Consider the following 17752-nt stretch of genomic DNA (forward strand, 5'->3'; position numbering starts at 1 on the left):
TCATTTAAGAACTCGATGCCGGGGCATCTTATCACTCCTTTTGTTGTATTGAGTGTCGGGCGCTCGTATACTTTCACTGCTATGTCACATTTATTGTCTGCTGGATTTTTTCAGCTTGCATTTATTGTTTTTGGATTTTTTCAGCTTTTTCTACAATTTTTCACTTTTCACTTTTATTAGGAGCTTTCCTCCGTGCACTCTGTTCACTTGCTCGAGTTTGCAACCTAGAGCATTTTCGACTATTTTTTGCAGTAGGAATGGGTTCACTTTAGATAGGTCCTTGCCCTCTGTTATTGCTTCCATTTCTCTTCCTCAAGCACGTGTATTGCCTAAGGATGTGTTTGCTTTTGTCCCTACCTTTCGTTTAGGCTCCCCATAGGTCCTCAAAAAAGATTTTGAGGGGTATACCCCCTCCAGGGTCAACGACCGACCCTCATCTTAAAGCACGTCTCTCATTTTGGTGTGTTTTTTGTTATTCTAGGAATTAATTAATTAATCTAGGAAAACGGCACTTTCAGCACGCACTAAGGTATGAAAGAGATTTCACTTGTAGAGTTTCACTATTTTACTCAGTGTTGAGCGTTGGTAACGGTACACTTGAAAACACGTGTCTTTTCTTCAGGATCAAACTGTCGAATGATATCTCTTGAACGCAAAGTGTTTTTGAGCCCAACGATAAACGCTATGAACCGCTCACCGTTCTCTGACCGATTGTGGGTGGTGTAATGCAGCACACCGCACCTATTCATTGCACATATGATAGAGATGTTTCTGGTCCGTAGCTGTGGTACGTTGACAGTGGTCGGCGTTCCTTTAAGAGATCGTCCTTTAAGCGTGCGCATGCTAACAATTAAATCTAACTTCGTCTAGATATATGAGGCCATTGGCTGGGATTTCTCGCGCTATTTCATAAAATTGTATGGCGTACATTTTCCGATCCTCGATGGTCGTCGATATGTTGCGCCGCTCCGTGCTATCAGCTTTACCATCTTCAAGGAGTAGTTGAAGTCTTTTATTTCCCTCGCTATAGTAGTACCGGAAAATCGCACACCGTGTTCTTGAAATAATTTTTCTGCGAGTGATTTTAGCGACACCGTACAATCCTCGTTCATCCAACTGAGAATATCGCTTGTGGTTTGCTCCGACAATACTTTCTGCCTGTTGCCACCTTGTGGCTTGTCATCGACCTGCCATGTTGTTTGGTAATTTTCACAATACCATAAACTGTAGATTATTTAATGTTCAGCATTTGGCTAATGAATGCATGAGATGCTCCATTTTCATACGCCGTTACCACGCGCTCTCTATCTTCGTTGCTCGTAGTCTTTCGTCGTCGAGGTGCTCCTACTGCTCTATTTGTATTTTGATTTTGTTCAGTGTTTTGACTAGCGCTCATGATTGCTGAAATGCAAAATGAGCAAATTTTGTTAGGGTTTTTAGCATGTCTTAGCCCGTAGCTCGATTGTAACTTACTTTACTCTTTCACGGTATGTTCTTGAAGCAAAAGATTACAGACGAAGAAATTATTCCTTTCTTACCAAAGCGCCTGTAACACCTGAAAAAGGAATGGAGTTTTAAACCTGTACATTATTTCAAATGTGGTGCAAATGCTGATGCAAATACGTACATTTACGAAAATGATTGCAAGCACCGAAAATTGACCCACGTAATGATATTTTCATAATGCTCATAAGACACAAAATTTGCAAAAATAAATTCTAGACACCTCGCTTGCTAGACCAACATATTTTTTTTGTATCTAAACGGATTTTACCTAGCATGACTGAACGATGTTTGAACGCATTTGTATATACGTACGTACTGGTTCAAATCTTGAAATTAAAATTTCAATATGTTTTTGGGATACGACTTTTTATTTTTGTCATTTTATGGTAAAAATCAAGCAGTTTATGTTTAACCACTAGTAAAAATATAGTTTTCATTTGGCTTTCGTGCGCAGAAACAAGGCAATTTCATAAAATAATAATGTAAAAATTTTTTTTTGCATTTTCACCTCTTCAATCGGCTAAATATACATTTCCATATATAATATAATTATAATAATATAATTTACATATAAGTGCTCGAGTATTTCATAAGCGCTTGCGATATTCGCTAAAGTTGGTCCGCCGCACGCTATCATTCGCATTTCCCTTTACTCATTCCATCCTATTACGAAAAAAAATTGGTTGTTATTAGTGAAACATGACACAACGATACAAGAACAAACTTTATCATAAAATTTTAATTATGAAGTCATTTCAAATTATCTGTAATGCTACCATTTGTCCACTGCACGGAAGCTTTCGCACACTGTTCTAACGCATATTTGTAATTTTGGAGGCAAACATTTGGCGTTGTCTCTCAATTTTCTTTCGCTCAGTAACTCAGTGAGAATCTTTTGTTCTTTACACTCTCTTTCTTTGCATTTCGTTTGCCTACCCGGTCAATAGTTCTCGTTATTGTTTACCCTCAACAGCTGTACCATTTTCAAGAAGCATTGGCCGTGCTTGCTGCTAACAACAAAACACGTGGTTTTGTGTTTTTTTCTTCTGTATTTCTAGAACATGTTGTATTCACAAATGCCCATGAACCTGATGTATTCCTTTAGTACCTGGTCATAAAAACAATTTCTTTTTTGATTTTAATAATAGTAGATAAATCATAAAAAAGGTGCATAACGTATATTATATTCTGTAAGTGCTTAACTCCTTCAGATGGAACCCTCAGCGGAATGAAGTTCTGCTTGCTATTTTTTATATTTTTTTATAGAGACTTGTATGTTGGCTTAATGATGAAACTCGTCCTGTCTAAATGATTTGTCTCTTTTTACGCGGTAACATACAATTTCCATGATGAGATAGTGGCACAATTATTATTGGACTTCGTTATGCCTGTAAAATTTGCCAAAGAAACACATATCAAACATTCTCATACAATAGATGCGCATAAAAGCTGTCTTAACATTCTTATTTTTGAAAAATAAATCACTAATATACATCACCTAAACGATGCGCACATTTGCCGAAGTAGATGCACGTTATATTCAATATGCAACAAACTTTTACTCACAGTTTTATGCGCCTTGTCCTTGGAAACATACCGACTAAGCTTAATTTAATCTTATTTTCTTTCCTCTTTCGTTCTTCGCGCACGCACGAATGTGTGTTAGTGAGGAATGGTGGAATGAAATGTTCAGTGGCGAGAGGACAAGTAAAAGATAGAAAATTGCCTGTTAAATGTAGAAAAAAAAAGTTTAAATTTATACAACATCTATATCCAACAGGTAGAGAAGATTTACGTAGCAATGTTTCGGTTCGTGGAATGATATCATTACCCTTTGTCAAGTGTAGAAGTATTATTAGAATACATCCGAACGCTTCTCTCGAGAAGCACCATGCTTTTTTGCTTCAAAAATATAGCACCTAATCGTCTTTATAAGAAACGCGCTATTTCCAATAAATTTTACCTACCCTACGTGAGTGTGCGTGTTCAAAAGTTAAAATTTAACGGCTTTCTCATAAGCACAACAGAGCTGGGTAGAGAAATGTGTCCGGCTGTATACCTATGCTATACACACTGTCGCTATTCGCATTATGGCGCAGCTGCTACGGGTAGAAGCAAAAAGGGGACTTTTAATGGTTTTCCTGTTTCTAAAATTGAGCGCCTTTAGGGGTACATGGCACGACACAACCACAGCCATATATTTCGCTACCCGTACTGGAGTCTATATTGGCAAGCGCTGATATTCTTCAGTCAGTTCCGTGTAATCTCTGGGGTCGTTCGGATGTGTGGTTCATAGTGCGCCAAGTACAAACCAGCAGAGATTTGTTTGTACTTGTGAGTGTAGATTACGTCCAGTTTAGTTATTGACCAGATGCAGCCTAAAACAAGTTTCGTACGTGTACAGTGATGTTATAATGTGCGACGTTCTATACTTCGAGGCTCAATCTATGGCTTGACCAGGTTTGTTTAAGATTGTCACTACATGAAAATGTTCAGAAGCTCCGACGGGTATTAGAGGAAACCGCATGGGTAAAGAATCTCTTTCATTCTAGTCGAAAAGGCTGCATGCAGCTAAAGTAACACACATACAGCCAGACAAAATGAGAATATCAAGCGAGTCCCTATACCGCGTCTTTCGCACAAAGCCATTTTATTAGCGCGTGTTTTGTGTTCGCTCATGTTTTATGTGGTGTGGTGTTTCGTGAACGTTTGATTGACTTCTTTTTTGTTTTGATCATAAAGGACGGCCAGGCCGTATTGCTTACAATAGTTTAAAAATAAGATATTCCTTTCATCTTTGCTGGGAGATATTTCCTTCTCCGAGCCGTGAAAGGGGACCATATCCCGGGTGTGCTCGGTTGAGATTGATTAACGTTTTGTGCTATGAACATTGTAGGAAAAGTGAACACTAAACAAAATGTATAAAGCGAAAGACCAAGCGAAGTTAAATTACGTTTGTTGATGGTGTATTCACGCGCTCTTTCTCTCTATATGCTGCATATCCCGATGGCTGCAGTCAAAAACTTAGCGTTAGGTATGTGTTGGTGATACCATACGGTTCCAGCCATAAGCGGTGTTTATATGTGCGCATCAGCCAGCGTGAAAAGATCGTGAATTGCTGTCAGTTTTAGGCCAGTTTTTTGCGTTTCAATGTTTTGCAGAAAATAGTTTGTCAGAACAATTTTTTTTGTTAATTTAAGTTTTGTCTTTTACGTGTAACAGTGCGTGTATAATAATGTAGCCTTATTTTCTTTGTTTTTATTTATAATTCATTGTGCCGGCTCAATGCTCTATTGTCAACACCGCTTGTGATGACTAAATGAAAGACAATTATTTTTTTATATTTTTTTTAAATTTATTTATTTATTTATAATTCATTACGACGGTCTAGTGCCGTATTGTCAACACCGCTTGTGTTGAGTAAATTTAATAATCATATTGATAAGGCATTTCCTCCTTATTCTTTGCCTTATCCCGGGCATACTCAGTTATTATTATTATTGTTATTTATTTATTTATTTATTTATTATTTATCATGCTCAATTGTCCGACAACAACGGCTAACACTAAAGGGTTAACAAGTAACTCAAGTAATTAATGGGAGGAGGAGGTAGAGGATGCTAGGAAGGATTGTGAAGAAAGGATTCACGAAGACGAACACGAAAGTAAGACAGAGACATTGTAGTCAAACACAGGTGGTAAGTGTACCCCAAACAGGGCGTAACGAGCAATTTTTCAACGTGATGTGGAGCGGCAGAAGCGGCTGTCGAACCCCATTCGTGCACCGTTTACGCAAAATTGACTATTCAACAAACAAGTAAAATAAGAGAGTGTTAGGAATTGCAGGCCAAGACCACTCGTGGTTGAAGTACCAAACGAAGAAAAAGAATCATTTCGACTTCCGCACGGGAGAACATTTTTCGACTAGTATGATTTTATTGCACTATTGAACACCCAGGTCCAAGATAAATTAAACCGGCTTTTATTTGGGGGTTTTGACGCTTCGGAGCTGAAATTCTGCATGCAGATGTTCGAAAAATCCAATGTGGGTATAGAGACCAGACGGTCTCGTTCATAAACAATTTGACAATTGTGCTGTTGGAAAATGAATCGGTATTTGGATTCGATCCTTTTTATATGTCTCAACTGGAATACCGATGGGTTGAATAACCTTGTTTTTGTAGCTCAATCGAACCCATTTCTGTCAAATTCGCATCCAATTTGACGAAGCTGTTAGAGCTAAGAGTTCACCTGGTCTCTATACCCTAATTGGAAAAAAAGTTCAATTTTTTGTTCGTTTCGTTCGTTTCGAGTTATTTTGACATGGTCAGCACATCATAAACAATTTCTTGAATTGACTTGTAAGCAATTCTTATTACATAAATTTAAAATCATCACGAAATATCATACCATGCGTAAACACTTATACATTTATTACAATTATAGTGAATAAATCATTCCAGAGAATTCGATTTAACTGTTCGACTGTTCGATAGAAGCTGGCTAAAAATATTATGAATAACAGGCTGAAGTTATCGGATATCAAAAACAGGTAAATAAGCAAAAACTGTGCTTTGATCTTTTAAACTCCTGCTCAAACGAAGAGTACAAGATTTTATATGATGATCCTAAAAAAAATCCTTCTTTTCAGCAGTTATTTGGAGGGTACAAAAGAGAAATTTGGTCATGTGAAACGACGTATCTTAAACTCGCTCGTACTTTTACACGAAATCTTTCGTGATCCGATAAAATCTTTCTATTCCTTGCTTGGTTTCTTAGTTAATGGCACGAGCCAGTATTAGCATACCTGTCTCGCAGTGGACTATAGGACCCTAGTAGATAATTACGGCATTTCGAATGGGAAGTCCACTGGCAAAATCCGATCCCTGCCTCCTCGTGGCGCTGCCGGATGTCGGTCTTGGAGTGTTTCATCCTCTCAGTCAAGACCTAACAAAAGGGACGGTGCTGCTGTCAACTCAAAAGACAGCAGTAGAGCCTACGGACGTTCCTGTACCTGTACCTGTAACGAGGCTTAATACCTCCTGCACTCAGTGTACAGTGATATGACCGTAAGGCTCTGGAGATTGTAACACTGGGCATCAGCATTGGCGTCTTGGGACTAATGCTATGGGCCTGGAGGGTAAGATCTCAATGTCGGAGAAGGGGCTATCCAAGAGCCCAATGGAGTTGGAGTGCTGTGCATCGGGTTTCGGTAGTGGAATCTTGGAGCCATTACTATTGGCCCGAACGTAAGCTTCTAAAAGTGGTAGTGGACGTCCAAGCGTCCAGGAAGTGAACTGTGGCTTTTGTATCGAAACTAGAGTAGTGCACTAGTGTTATTGCCGAGAGTCACGGTTTTACAAGATCCTTGCATCAGGATCATGAGAGAAGGGATCGTGGAACGACCATTAACATCTGGTGGGAGATTGGGAACCTCCTTCCCAGTGGGAAATGGTTTGACCAGATTGATCAACAAGATCCTTGCACGAGGATCATGAGAGGGAGGGATCGTGGAAAGATCATAGATCTGTATGGGAGATTGGGAACCTCCCTACCAGTGGCAAATGATCTCAACGCAAAGGTTCTGGAGATTGTTACACTAGGCATCTGCATTGGTGTCTTGGGACTAATGCTGTGGGCCTGGAGGGTAAGATCACAATGTCGGAGAAGGGGCTACCCAAGAGCCCAATGGAGTGCTCTGCATCGGGTTTCGGTAGTGGAATCTTGGATCCATTACTATTGGCCCGAACGCAAGCTTCGAAAAGTGGTGGCGGACGTCCAAGCGTTCAGGGAACTGAGGCTTTTGTGTCGACACTAGAGTAGTGCACTAGTGTTATTGCCGAGAGTCACGGTTTTACAAGATCCTTGCATCAGGATCATGAGAGAAGGGATCGTGGAACGACCATTAACATCTGGTGGGAGATTGGGAACCTCCTTCCCAGTGGGAAATGGTTTGACCAGATTGATCAACAAGATCCTTGCACGAGGATTATGAGAGGGAGGGATCGCGGAACGATCATAAATCTGTATGGGAGATTGGGAACCTCCCTACCGGTGGCAAATGATCTCAACGCAAAGGTCCTGGAGATTGTTACACTAGGCATCTGCATTGGCGTCTTGGGACTAATGCTGTGGGCCTGGAGGGTAAGATCTCAATGTCGGAGAAGGGGCTACCCAAGAGCCCAATGGAGTGCTCTGCATCGGGTTTCGGTAGTGGAATCTTGGAGCCATTACTATTGGCCCGAACGCAAGCTTCGAAAAGTGGTGGTGACGTCCAAGCGTTCAGAGAACTGTGGCTTTTGTGTCGACACTAGAGTAGTGCACTAGTGTTATTGCCGAGAATCACGGTTTTACAAGATCCTTGCATCAGGATCATGAGAGAAGGGATCGTGGAACGACCATTAACATCTGGTGGGAGATTGGGAACCTCCTTCCCAGTGGGAAATGGTTTGACCAGATTGATCAACAAGATCCTTGCACGAGGATCATGAGAGGGAGGGATCGTGGAAAGATCATAGATCTGTATGGGAGATTGGGAACCTCCCTACCAGTGGCAAATGATCTCAACGCAAAGGTCCTGGAGATTGTTACACTAGGCATCTGCATTGGCGTCTTGGGACTAATGCTGTGGGCCTGGAGGGTAAGATCTCAATGTCGGAGAAGGGGCTACCCAAGAGCCCAATGGAGTGCTCTGCATCGGGTTTCTGTAGTGGAATCTTGGATCCATTACTATTGGCCCGAACGCAAGCTTCGAAAAGTGGTGGCGGATGTCCAAGCGTTCAGGGAACTGAGGCTTTTGTGTCGACACTAGAGTAGTGCACTAGTGTTATTGCCGAGAGTCACGGTTTTACAAGATCCTTGCATCAGGATCACGAGAGAAGGGATCGTGGAACGACCATTAACATCTGGTGGGAGATTGGGAACCTCCTTCCCAGTGGGAAATGGTTTGACCAGATTGATCAACAAGATCCTTGCACGAGGATCATGAGAGGAGGGATCGTGGAACGATCATAAATCTGTATGGGAGATTGGGAACCTCCCTACCAGTGGCAAATGATCTCAACGCAAAGGTCCTGGAGATTGTTACACTAGGCATCTGCATTGGTGTCTTGGGACTAATGCTGTGGGCCTGGAGGGTAAGATCTCAATGTCGGAGAAGGGGCTACCCAAGAGCCCAATGGTGTGCTCTGCATCGGGTTTCGGTAGTGGAATCTTGGATCCATTACTATTGACCCGACTGCAAGCTTCGTAGAGTGGTGGTGGATGTCCAAGCGTTCAGGGAGAACGGTGTACATTGTGCTGCAATACTTCACCAGGGCACTGGTATTGTGGCTCTTACCTCGGGTTTTGTAAGCTTGTGTTATTAAAACGCCTGGAAAATCGTGCGCATAAAGTGCGACAAGAATATAAAATACAAAAAAAAAAAAAACAAAAAAAGAAGGAGGAAGGAGAAAAAATTGAGTAACGTTGTCGTGAACGAGAGAAGATTCTATGATTCTTCAGTTCCTAAGATTATTATGCTATGGGTATCCAAATTGGTGGCTTGGGACCAAAGTTTTAGGCCTGAAGCGTAAAATCTCAACGTCAGAGAAGGGGCTACCCAAGAGCCTGATAGAGTGCTGTGCATCGGGTTTCTGTAGTGGAATCTTGGAGCCATTACTATTGGCCCGAACATAAGCTTCCAAAAGTGGTGGCGGACGTCCAAGCGTTCAGGGAACTGTGGCTTTTGTATCGAAACTAGAGTAGTGCACTAGTGTTATTGCCGAGAGTCACGGTTTTACAAGATCCTTGCATCAGGATCACGAGAGAAGGGATCGTGGAACGACCATTAACATCTGGTGGGAGATTGGGAACCTCCTTCCCAGTGGGAAATGGTTTGACCAGATTGATCAACAAGATCCTTGCACGAGGATCATGAGAGGAGGGATCGTGGAAAGATCATAGATCTGTATGGGAGATTGGGAACCTCCCTACCAGTGGCAAATGATCTCAACGCAAAGGTTCTGGAGATTGTTACACTAGGCATCTGCATTGGCGTCTTGGGACTAATGCTGTGGGCCTGGAGGGTAAGATCTCAATGTCGGAGAAGGGGCTACCCAAGAGCCCAATGGTGTGCTCTGCATCGGGTTTCGGTAGTGGAATCTTGGATCCATTACTATTGGCCCGAACGCAAGCTTCGAAAAGTGGTGGCGGACGTCCAAGCGTTCAGGGAACTGAGGCTTTTGTGTCGACACTAGAGTAGTGCACTAGTGTTTTTGCCGAGAGTCACGGTTTTACAAGATCCTTGCATCAGGATCACGAGAGAAGGGATCGTGGAACGACCATTAACATCTGGTGGGAGATTGGGAACCTCCTTCCCAGTGGGAAATGGTTTGACCAGATTGATCAACAAGATCCTTGCACGAGGATCATGAGAGGAGGGATCGTGGAACGATCATAAATCTGTATGGGAGATTGGGAACCTCCCTACCAGTGGCAAATGATCTCAACGCAAAGGTCCTGGAGATTGTTACACTAGGCATCTGCATTGGTGTCTTGGGACTAATGCTGTGGGCCTGGAGGGTAAGATCTCAATGTCGGAGAAGGGGCTACCCAAGAGCCCAATGGAGTGCTCTGCATCGGGTTTCTGTAGTGGAATCTTGGATCCATTACTATTGGCCCGAACGCAAGCTTCGAAAAGTGGTGGCGGACGTCCAAGCGTTCAGGGAACTGAGGCTTTTGTGTCGACACTAGAGTAGTGCACTAGTGTTATTGCCGAGAGTCACGGTTTTACAAGATCCTTGCATCAGGATCACGAGAGAAGGGATCGTGGAACGACCATTAAAATCTGGTGGGAGATTGGGAACCTCCTTCCCAGTGGGAAATGGTTTGACCAGATTGATCAACAAGATCCTTGCACGAGGATCATGAGAGGAGGGATCGTGGAACGATCATAAATCTGTATGGGAGATTGGGAACCTCCCTACCAGTGGCAAATGATCTCAACGCAAAGGTCCTGGAGATTGTTACACTAGGCATCTGCATTGGTGTCTTGGGACTAATGCTGTGGGCCTGGAGGGTAAGATCTCAATGTCGGAGAAGGGGCTACCCAAGAGCCCAATGGTGTGCTCTGCATCGGGTTTCGGTAGTGGAATCTTGGATCCATTACTATTGACCCGACTGCAAGCTTCGTAGAGTGGTGGTGGATGTCCAAGCGTTCAGGGAGAACGGTGTACATTGTGCTGCAATACTTCACCAGGGCACTGGTATTGTGGCTCTTACCTCGGGTTTTGTAAGCTTGTGTTATTAAAACGCCTGGAAAATCGTGCGCATAAAGTGCGACAAGAATATAAAATACAAAAAAAAAAAAAACAAAAAAAGAAGGAGGAAGGAGAAAATAGTGAGTAACGTTGTCGTGAACGAGAGAAGATTCTATGATTCTTCAGTTCCTAAGATTATTATGCTATGGGTATCCAAATTGGTGGCTTGGGACCAAAGTTTTAGGCCTGAAGCGTAAAATCTCAACGTCAGAGAAGGGGCTACCCAAGAGCCTGATAGAGTGCTGTGCATCGGGTTTCTGTAGTGGAATCTTGGAGCCATTACTATTGGCCCGAACATAAGCTTCCAAAAGTGGTGGCGGACGTCCAAGCGTTCAGGGAACTGTGGCTTTTGTATCGAAACTAGAGTAGTGCACTAGTGTTATTGCCGAGAGTCACGGTTTTACAAGATCCTTGCATCAGGATCACGAGAGAAGGGATCGTGGAACGACCATTAACATCTGGTGGGAGATTGGGAACCTCCTTCCCAGTGGGAAATGGTTTGACCAGATTGATCAACAAGATCCTTGCACGAGGATCATGAGAGGAGGGATCGTGGAAAGATCATAGATCTGTATGGGAGATTGGGAACCTCCCTACCAGTGGCAAATGATCTCAACGCAAAGGTCCTGGAGATTGTTACACTAGGCATCTGCATTGGCGTCTTGGGACTAATGCTGTGGGCCTGGAGGGTAAGATCTCAATGTCGGAGAAGGGGCCACCCAAGAGCCCAATGGTGTGCTCTGCATCGGGTTTCGGTAGTGGAATCTTGGATCCATTACTATTGACCCGACTGCAAGCTTCGAAAAGTGGTGGTGGATGTCCAAGCGTTCAGAGAACTGTGGCTTTTGTTTCGACACTAGAGTAGTGCACTAGTGTTATTGCCGAGAGTCACGGTTTTACAAGATCCTTGCATCAGGATCATGAGAGAAGGGATCGTGGAACGACCATTAACATCTGGTGGGAGATTGGGAACCTCCTTCCCAGTGGGAAATGGTTTGACCAGATTGATCAACAAGATCCTTGCACGAGGATTATGAGAGGGAGGGATCGCGGAACGATCATAAATCTGTATGGGAGATTGGGAACCTCCCTACCAGTGGCAAATGATCTCAACGCAAAGGTCCTGAAGATTGTTACACTAGGCATCTGCATTGGTGTCTTGGGACTAATGCTGTGGGCCTGGAGGGTAAGATCTCAATGTCGGAGAAGGGGCCACCCAAGAGCCCAATGGTGTGTTCTGCATCGGGTTTTGGTAGTGGAATCTTGGAGCCATTACTATTGGCCCGAACGCAAGCTTCGAAAAGTGGTGGCGGACGTCCAAGCGTTCAGGGAACTGAGGCTTTTGTGTCGACACTAGAGTAGTGCACTAGTGTTATTGCCGAGAGTCACGGTTTTACAAGATCCTTGCATCAGGATCACGAGAGAAGGGATCGTGGAACGACCATTAACATCTGGTGGGAGATTGGGAACCTCCTTCCCAGTGGGAAATGGTTTGACCAGATTGATCAACAAGATCCTTGCACGAGGATCATGAGAGGAGGGATCGTGGAACGATCATAAATCTGTATGGGAGATTGGGAACCTCCCTACCAGTGGCAAATGATCTCAACGCAAAGGTCCTGGAGATTGTTACACTAGGCATCTGCATTGGTGTCTTGGGACTAATGCTGTGGGCCTGGAGGGTAAGATCTCAATGTCGGAGAAGGGGCTACCCAAGAGCCCAATGGTGTGCTCTGCATCGGGTTTCGGTAGTGGAATCTTGGAGCCATTACTATTGGCCCGAACGCAAGCTTCGAAAAGTGGTGGTGGACGTCCAAGCGTTCAGAGAACTGTGGCTTTTGTGTCGACACTAGAGTAGTGCACTAGTGTTATTGCCGAGAGTCACGGTTTTACAAGATCCTTGCATCAGGATCATGAGAGAAGGGATCGTGGAAAGACCATTAACATCTGGTGGGAGATTGGGAACCTCCTTCCCAGTGGGAAATGGTTTGACCAGATTGATCAACAAGATCCTTGCACGAGGATCATGAGAGGGAGGGATCGCGGAAAGATCATAGATCTGTATGGGAGATTGGGAACCTCCCTACCAGTGGCAAATGATCTCAACGCAAAGGTCCTGGAGATTGTTACACTAGGCATCTGCATTGGCGTCTTGGGACTAATGCTGTGGGCCTGGAGGGTAAGATCTCAATGTCGGAGAAGGGGCTACCCAAGAGCCCAATGGAGTGCTCTGCATCGGGTTTCTGTAGTGGAATCTTGGATCCATTACTATTGGCCCGAACGCAAGCTTCGAAAAGTGGTGGCGGACGTCCAAGCGTTCAGGGAACTGTGGCTTTTGTATCGAAACTAGAGTAGTGCACTAGTGTTATTGCCGAGAGTCACGGTTTTACAAGATCCTTGCATCAGGATCATGAGAGAAGGGATCGTGGAACGACCATTAACATCTGGTGGGAGATTGGGAACCTCCTTCCCAGTGGGAAATGGTTTGACCAGATTGATCAACAAGATCCTTGCACGAGGATTATGAGAGGGAGGGATCGCGGAACGATCATAAATCTGTATGGGAGATTGGGAACCTCCCTACCAGTGGCAAATGATCTCAACGCAAAGGTCCTGGAGATTGTTACACTAGGCATCTGCATTGGCGTCTTGGGACTAATGCTGTGGGCCTGGAGGGTAAGATCTCAATGTCGGAGAAGGGGCTACCCAAGAGCCCAATGGAGTGCTCTGCATCGGGTTTCGGTAGTGGAATCTTGGAGCCATTACTATTGGCCCGAACGCAAGCTTCGAAAAGTGGTGGCGGACGTCCAAGCGTTCAGAGAACTGTGGCTTTTGTGTCGACACTAGAGTAGTGCACTAGTGTTATTGCCGAGAGTCACGGTTTTACAAGATCCTTGCATCAGGATCACGAGAGAAGGGATCGTGGAACGACCATTAACATCTGGTGGGAGATTGGGAACCTCCTTCCCAGTGGGAAATGGTTTGACCAGATTGATCAACAAGATCCTTGCACGAGGATCATGAGAGGAGGGATCGTGGAACGATCATAAATCTGTATGGGAGATTGGGAACCTCCCTACCAGTGGCAAATGATCTCAACGCAAAGGTCCTGGAGATTGTTACACTAGGCATCTGCATTGGTGTCTTGGGACTAATGCTGTGGGCCTGGAGGGTAAGATCTCAATGTCGGAGAAGGGGCTACCCAAGAGCCCAATGGTGTGCTCTGCATCGGGTTTCGGTAGTGGAATCTTGGATCCATTACTATTGGCCCGAACGCAAGCTTCGAAAAGTGGTGGCGGACGTCCAAGCGTTCAGGGAACTGAGGCTTTTGTGTCGACACTAGAGTAGTGCACTAGTGTTATTGCCGAGAGTCACGGTTTTACAAGATCCTTGCATCAGGATCACGAGAGAAGGGATCGTGGAACGACCATTAACATCTGGTGGGAGATTGGGAACCTCCTTCCCAGTGGGAAATGGTTTGACCAGATTGATCAACAAGATCCTTGCACGAGGATCATGAGAGGAGGGATCGTGGAACGATCATAAATCTGTATGGGAGATTGGGAACCTCCCTACCAGTGGCAAATGATCTCAACGCAAAGGTCCTGGAGATTGTTACACTAGGCATCTGCATTGGTGTCTTGGGACTAATGCTGTGGGCCTGGAGGGTAAGATCTCAATGTCGGAGAAGGGGCTACCCAAGAGCCCAATGGTGTGCTCTGCATCGGGTTTCGGTAGTGGAATCTTGGATCCATTACTATTGACCCGACTGCAAGCTTCGTAGAGTGGTGGTGGATGTCCAAGCGTTCAGGGAGAACGGTGTACATTGTGCTGCAATACTTCACCAGGGCACTGGTATTGTGGCTCTTACCTCGGGTTTTGTAAGCTTGTGTTATTAAAACGCCTGGAAAATCGTGCGCATAAAGTGCGACAAGAATATAAAATACAAAAAAAAAACAAAAAAAGAAGGAGGAAGGAGAAAATAGTGAGTAACGTTGTCGTGAACGAGAGAAGATTCTATGATTCTTCAGTTCCTAAGATTATTATGCTATGGGTATCCAAATTGGTGGCTTGGGACCAAAGTTTTAGGCCTGAAGCGTAAAATCTCAACGTCAGAGAAGGGGCTACCCAAGAGCCTGATAGAGTGCTGTGCATCGGGTTTCTGTAGTGGAATCTTGGAGCCATTACTATTGGCCCGAACATAAGCTTCCAAAAGTGGTGGCGGACGTCCAAGCGTTCAGGGAACTGTGGCTTTTGTATCGAAACTAGAGTAGTGCACTAGTGTTATTGCCGAGAGTCACGGTTTTACAAGATCCTTGCATCAGGATCACGAGAGAAGGGATCGTGGAACGACCATTAACATCTGGTGGGAGATTGGGAACCTCCTTCCCAGTGGGAAATGGTTTGACCAGATTGATCAACAAGATCCTTGCACGAGGATCATGAGAGGAGGGATCGTGGAAAGATCATAGATCTGTATGGGAGATTGGGAACCTCCCTACCAGTGGCAAATGATCTCAACGCAAAGGTCCTGGAGATTGTTACACTAGGCATCTGCATTGGCGTCTTGGGACTAATGCTGTGGGCCTGGAGGGTAAGATCTCAATGTCGGAGAAGGGGCTACCCAAGAGCCCAATGGAGTGCTCTGCATCGGGTTTCTGTAGTGGAATCTTGGATCCATTACTATTGGCCCGAACGCAAGCTTCGAAAAGTGGTGGCGGACGTCCAAGCGTTCAGGGAACTGAGGCTTTTGTGTCGACACTAGAGTAGTGCACTAGTGTTATTGCCGAGAGTCACGGTTTTACAAGATCCTTGCATCAGGATCATGAGAGAAGGGATCGTGGAACGACCATTAACATCTGGTGGGAGATTGGGAACCTCCTTCCCAGTGGGAAATGGTTTGACCAGATTGATCAACAAGATCCTTGCACGAGGATTATGAGAGGGAGGGATCGCGGAACGATCATAAATCTGTATGGGAGATTGGGAACCTCCCTACCAGTGGCAAATGATCTCAACGCAAAGGTCCTGAAGATTGTTACACTAGGCATCTGCATTGGTGTCTTGGGACTAATGCTGTGGGCCTGGAGGGTAAGATCTCAATGTCGGAGAAGGGGCCACCCAAGAGCCCAATGGTGTGTTCTGCATCGGGTTTTGGTAGTGGAATCTTGGAGCCATTACTATTGGCCCGAACGCAAGCTTCCAAAAGTGGTGGCGGACGTCCAAGCGTTCAGGGAACTGAGGCTTTTGTGTCGACACTAGAGTAGTGCACTAGTGTTATTGCCGAGAGTCACGGTTTTACAAGATCCTTGCATCAGGATCACGAGAGAAGGGATCGTGGAACGACCATTAACATCTGGTGGGAGATTGGGAACCTCCTTCCCAGTGGGAAATGGTTTGACCAGATTGATCAACAAGATCCTTGCACGAGGATCATGAGAGGAGGGATCGTGGAACGATCATAAATCTGTATGGGAGATTGGGAACCTCCCTACCAGTGGCAAATGATCTCAACGCAAAGGTCCTGGAGATTGTTACACTAGGCATCTGCATTGGTGTCTTGGGACTAATGCTGTGGGCCTGGAGGGTAAGATCTCAATGTCGGAGAAGGGGCTACCCAAGAGCCCAATGGAGTGCTCTGCATCGGGTTTCTGTAGTGGAATCTTGGATCCATTACTATTGGCCCGAACGCAAGCTTCCAAAAGTGGTGGAGGACGTCCAAGCGTTCAGGGAACTGAGGCTTTTGTGTCGACACTAGAGTAGTGCACTAGTGTTATTGCCGAGAGTCACGGTTTTACAAGATCCTTGCATCAGGATCATGAGAGAAGGGATCGTGGAACGACCATTAACATCTGGTGGGAGATTGGGATCCTCCTTCCCAGTGGGAAATGGTTTGACCAGATTGATCAACAAGATCCTTGCACGAGGATCATGAGAGGGAGGGATCGCGGAACGACCATTAACATCTGGTGGGAGATTGGGAACCTCCTTCCCAGTGGGAAATGGTTTGACCAGATTGATCAACAAGATCCTTGCACGAGGATCATGAGAGGAGGGATCGTGGAAAGATCATAGATCTGTATGGGAGATTGGGAACCTCCCTACCAGTGGCAAATGATCTCAACGCAAAGGTCCTGGAGATTGTTACACTAGACATCTGCATTGGTGTCTTGGGACTAATGCTGTGGGCCTGGAGGGTAAGATCTCAATGTCGGAGAAGGGGCTACCCAAGAGCCCAATGGTGTGCTCTGCATCGGGTTTCGGTAGTGGAATCTTGGAGCCATTACTATTGGCCCGAACGCAAGCTTCGAAAAGTGGTGGTGGACGTCCAAGCGTTCAGAGAACTGTGGCTTTTGTGTCGACACTAGAGTAGTGCACTAGTGTTATTGCCGAGAATCACGGTTTTACAAGATCCTTGCATCAGGATCATGAGAGGAGGGATCGTGGAACGACCATTAACATCTGGTGGGAGATTGGGAACCTCCTTCCCAGTGGGAAATGGTTTGACCAGTTTGATCAACAAGATCCTTGCACGAGGATCATGAGAGGAGGGATCGTGGAAAGATCATAAATCTGTATGGGAGATTGGGAACCTCCCTACCAGTGGCAAATGATCTCAACGCAAAGGTCCTGAAGATTGTTACACTAGGCATCTGCATTGGTGTCTTGGGACTAATGCTGTGGGCCTGGAGGGTAAGATCTCAATGTCGGAGAAGGGGCCACCCAAGAGCCCAATGGTGTGTTCTGCATCGGGTTTTGGTAGTGGAATCTTGGAGCCATTACTATTGGCCCGAACGCAAGCTTCGAAAAGTGGTGGTGGACGTCCAAGCGTTCAGGGAGAACGGTGTACATTGTGCTGCAATACTTCACCAGGGCACTGGTATTGTGGCTCTTACCTCGGGTTTTGTAAGCTCGTGTTATTAAAACGCCTGGAAAATCGTGCGCAT

At 45.0% G+C, this 17752-nt stretch overlaps 1 long non-coding RNA gene across 1 annotated transcript; it reads left to right on the forward strand.

The window, feature by feature from the left end:
* Positions 1 to 10901: 10901 nt before the first annotated feature.
* Positions 10902 to 17752, forward strand: LOC126563699 (uncharacterized). The gene is made up of 3 exons (XR_007607070.1): positions 10902 to 10954; positions 13438 to 13598; positions 17617 to 17752. It is a non-coding gene; the product is annotated as an uncharacterized LOC126563699 (long non-coding RNA).

Source organism: Anopheles maculipalpis, chromosome 3RL (genome assembly GCF_943734695.1).
Source record: "Anopheles maculipalpis chromosome 3RL, idAnoMacuDA_375_x, whole genome shotgun sequence".
In the NCBI taxonomy this organism is placed as follows: domain Eukaryota; kingdom Metazoa; phylum Arthropoda; class Insecta; order Diptera; family Culicidae; genus Anopheles; species Anopheles maculipalpis.